Genomic DNA, 4,946 nt, shown 5'->3' with positions numbered 1-4,946 from the left:
TAAAACATGAAATCAGAGAATCTCAAGCACAAGAGGGCCTCATTTGGCCTATTTCTTAATGTCTTATGCCCTCTGGTGGCAAAATCAGGTGACCAGTTGTATTTTTCTTTGAATTCTTCAAAGTAAAACATTTCATTAAGATAACAATAAAGTCAGCTCTCTCTCCCTTCTCAGCCATGGTAGCGTGTGGGTGTGGATGATTCCTCACTATGTCTTCTGACAAGACTTTCAGGAACAAACAATTCCTGGACAAGAAACAAGCAAAATAGTTCCATTCCCCAGTGGAGTCAGCTGAAACCTGGTGATAAAATCAGGTACAACTCCAAGAGAAGACACTGGAGGAGAACCAAGCTGGGTCTATGGCACACCAATTTATGCTGTATCAGGTCACTATCATCTTACCACACCAAACTGAAAGCAACACTCTCTGGGTAGTTGGACAGGTTTTCTGAGAAAAACAATTTTTCTCTATTTCTACACTCTGCAGTAGATTGGTTTAGTAATAAAAATGTGAGAACTTACCTTTAAAAAAAATAAAGACAGCATTCATCATAATTAGCAACTAAATGAAAATGTGTGTGGTGTATATAAATGATCTGGTTCAGGTTATTTCATGTTAAGAATGTGAAGTGAGGTAACCATAGACTCTTGTAGTTTGTAAAATTGGCCTAAACTTATAGAGCCCTAGACCTTTATAAGTTCATCTATTTCTCCCCTTTTTAAAATCAAGAAGGAATTTTCATAATTGCACATGAGTACTTGTTAAACATGGGACAAATCTTCTTTGGTGCTAAATTACATCTAGTAGCTTGTACAAAAATGAAGCTCCCTAAATCTGATGATTAAAAATACATACATAATATTAAACTTTAAGGTGCTTAAAATTCACTAGGATAAAATGTTGATTTATAGAGAATTTTTTCATTACCCAGATCACAGTAGGAAAATTAAAACAATGTGTCAGAGAAAGGGAACATACGTTCTGGAGAAGAATTTATATTATATATGTCTTTCTGTATGTATTCTTTAGCACTGAGAAAAAAATATTCTTTCATTTTGAGAGAGAGAGATTTTATAATGAACTCTTCTAACTAGCAGGAAAGGAAAGATTTGCAATTGTCTCTTCATTCTTCTAAATATTTTTACTAATTTTTACTTTGAAATGATTTCAGACTAACAAAAATTTGCAAAAATAGTGCAAAGAATTCCCATATAGCCTTTACCCAACTTAGCTAAATGTTTTACTTATATAAAGTATAATCTCCAAAGTCAGGAAACTAACACTGATACTATATTCTTGACTAATCCACAGGCCTTATTCAACTTTGGTCAATTGTCTTATTAATGTCCATTTTATAGTCAAGGATCCAGATTATGATTAAATTAATATACTACAGTTGCTGATACACATGTGATAAGAATACAAGAGTGATAGCATAGGATGCTCAGTACATCATCCCCAGGGGGTCCATTTTGTTGATTTTTAAAAACTATTGATGATGTAACTTCGGGCATTTAGTTAAGGTGGTGTCTGCCATGTTTTTCACTATAAAATAACCATTTTTACTTTTGTACTTTATGAGTATATTACAGAGAGATACTTTAGGAATATGCATATATTACATTTCTAATCATATATTGGCCCACTAATACCAACTGGTGATTTTTCTACTTCCATAATTTCTTTGACATTAATTAATTGGAATTATCTAGCAAAGAGATTTCCCATATCTCTCATTTATTAGTTACTCAATTATGTATTTATATCAGTAGGGAATCATGGGTATTTATTTTATTCTGTATTGTATAATCCATTACTATTACCATTAATTGTTCTTGAAATTGGTCCATCTATGACTATTGGGCATCCCTTCAACTTGATGCCTATGTCCTTTAAATATGTTACCCTCAACTTTTTGAGCACTTCTTTTCTTCTTCATACCAACAGTTGCTCCAGTGCCATCTGTTCTTTCCCTGCTCCAACTCTGAGACGAGTATTTTCTCCAAGGAATACTGGTTTCTTTTATTAGAGAATGGTATCTAGAAACCAAGATCTGGTTGCTTGCTGTTCTCATTGCTGCCGGAGTGGTTACAGCTAGGCTCCCTCATCAGACAATGCTAGAACAGAATTTATGTTTATAAAAACATGTGCATGTACACATAATCTAAATCTCTATCCCTGTGTGTATCCTTTCTCCCTCTTCTTCCTGTCTGTTTGTCTGTCTATCATCTATCTAATCTATCACCATGAGTTCATACCAATACATGTGATTCCAATCTGCCACCACAGGATTCCATTCTACCCTTCTTCCTTTCCTTATTTGTAACTCCTTTCCCTGATGCTAAAAAAAAAATTTGCCTCTCATTATTCATACTTTATTTAGTAATTTGACTAATCCTAAAATAGACATGAACCAGCTTGAAAATTAATATCTTATGCATCTATGGGTTCAGGAACTTATTAACTAGTGTAAAATGATTATTTACACTCTTTTTTGTTTTTGATCTTAGATTATATTATCAAAGACTGATTTTTAGTGTTTCTTAACTTTATTCTCTCTTTGCCCACCTCCTTCAAGGTAGTGTGCAATAGATATAGGCTTATTTGTTATCATTTGAATTGAATCCAGGGTTGTCTCCTTATGCTTGGTTTTAATCAATTTATTTTTATTTTTGATAAAGGAAACATTATTCTTATTTCTAAAAGCCAGAACTGTTTAGAGAGTTGTACTCACTTTTCTTTTCCTACTCTGTCATCCCTCCCTTTGCTTGCTCTTTCCCCATTTATCTCTGTAGACAAGTTTTTGTTAGTTTCTGGGTTAACCTTTCTGGTTTTTTTTTTTTTTTTTTTTTTTTGGTACAAATTGAATGGATGTATATATATATTTTTTTATTAATTTTTTAATTTTTACAGACTGCATTTTGATTCATTGTACACAAATGGGGTACAAGTTTTCATTTCTATGGTTGTACACAATGCAGATCATAAATATACATAGGGTAATACTGTCTGTTTCATTCTAATATTTTTCCATCCTCCACCCCCTCCCACCCCATTTTTCTCTACACTATCCAAAGTTCCTTTATTATTCTCTTCCCCCCGCAACCCCTCCTCATTATATATCATCATCCACTTATTAGAGAAAACATTCAGTCTCTAGTTTTTTGGGCTCGACCCTATTTCACTTAGCATAATATTTTCCAACTTCATCCATTTACCAGCAAATGCCATGATTTTATTCTTCTTTATCGCCAAGTCATATTCCATTGTGTATATATACCACAGTTTCTTTATGCATTCATCAATTGAAAGGCATCTAGGTTGGTTCCACAATCTAGCTATTGTGAATTGAGCTGCTATGAACATTGATGTGCCTGCATCACTGTAGTATGCTGATTTTAAGTCCTTTGGGTATAAACCGAGGAGTGGGATAGCTGGGTCAAATGGTGGGTCCATTCCGAGTTTTCTGAGGACTCTCCATACTGCTTTCCAGAGTGACTGCACCAATTTGCAACTCCACCAGCAATGTGAGTGTGCCTTTTTCCCCACATCCACGCCAACACTTATTATTGCTTGTGTTTTTGGTAATAGCCATTCTGATTGGAGTTAGATGAAATCTTAGGTTTTAATTTGCAATTCTCTAATTACGAGGGATGATGAGCACTGTTTCATATATTTGTCAATCACCTGTATATCTTCTTCTGTGAAGTGTCTGCCCAGTTCCTTAGCCCATTTATTGATTGGGTTCTTTGTATTTTGGGTATAAGGTTTTTAAGTTCTTTATAAACTTTGGAGATTAGTGCTCTGTCTGAAGTGTGTGTGTGAAAAAGATTCTCTTTCCTGGAAAGTATCACAAAATAGATATTCTTTTGCACCATCTTTTAAAAATGTAATGTATCCTAGAAAACAATCCAAATTAGTTTATAGAAATCCTCTTCTAGATTTTTTGTTTCTTATAGCAATGTAGACATATGTAATTTGTTTAACCTCTCTATATTTGGATATTTATATTGTCTTCAGTATTTTACAACAACAAATAACGTCATAATAAATAATCTTGTTAAAATGTATTTTTGTATTAATAGAAAGTATCTTCTGGGTAAATTCCCAGAAACGAAATTGCTGAGTTAAACAGTAAGTGTACATGTATTGCCCAATTTCTTTCCAAAACGTTTGTACCAGTTTGCATTCCACCAGTAATGTATAAGAGTGCCTGTTTCCCTACAGAATGTGTTGTCATTTTTTTTGTGTGTTGTCATATTTTTAAAGTATGAAAATCATATAAAAATAGTATCCCAGGATAGTTTTAATTTGCATTTCTCCAATTATGAGTGAGAGTGAATATCTTTCATTATATTAAAAGATCATTTTAATATCTCTTTTTCTGAACTTGTCTTTTCCCTATTTTAAATGTTTTTAAAAATACCTTCCTCCTGAGTTTTAAGAGTTCTTTATTATTAATATTTGTATTTGATATATAAATAGATTTACTTTGCTATTGTTTTTAGACTTTACCCATTATCTTTGACTTTGTTTATGGTGTTTCTTGTCATGCAGAAAAAAAAATTATTTTTATGTAGCAAATTATCAATCTTTTATTAATTGCCTCTGGATTATGAGTTATAATTAAGAAATATTTCCTTATACCAAGGGTAAAGAGGAATTTACCCATGTTTTCTTCAAGTATTTAAAATTTTATTTTTACATTTATCTCTCTTTTCCTTTTGGAGTTCATGCTTATGCATGGCATGAGTTATGGATTTAAACTTATTTTATTCCAAATATCAATCCATTTATTCCAGAACCCTCTCTTGATTCTTTTTTGCCCCAGTAATATTTGATGCCCTCATATACTGTATTAAATTACCAAAGGTACTTGTGTTTATTTTGGGTTTTCTAACATATTCTCTTGATCCATTTGTCTGTTTTTACACAAGTACCACAC

General features: G+C 32.6%; 1 pseudogene; it reads left to right on the top strand.

The window, feature by feature from the left end:
• Positions 1 to 209: 209 nt before the first annotated feature.
• LOC124982935 (60S ribosomal protein L39-like) lies at positions 210 to 435 on the top strand (annotated as a pseudogene).
• The last annotated feature ends 4,511 nt before the right edge of the window (positions 436 to 4,946 follow it).

This window comes from Sciurus carolinensis, chromosome 4 (assembly GCF_902686445.1).
Source record: "Sciurus carolinensis chromosome 4, mSciCar1.2, whole genome shotgun sequence".
Lineage (NCBI taxonomy): Eukaryota > Metazoa > Chordata > Mammalia > Rodentia > Sciuridae > Sciurus > Sciurus carolinensis.
The sequence above is the reverse complement of the archived record's forward strand: the minus strand, read 5'-3'. Positions and strand labels throughout refer to the sequence as shown.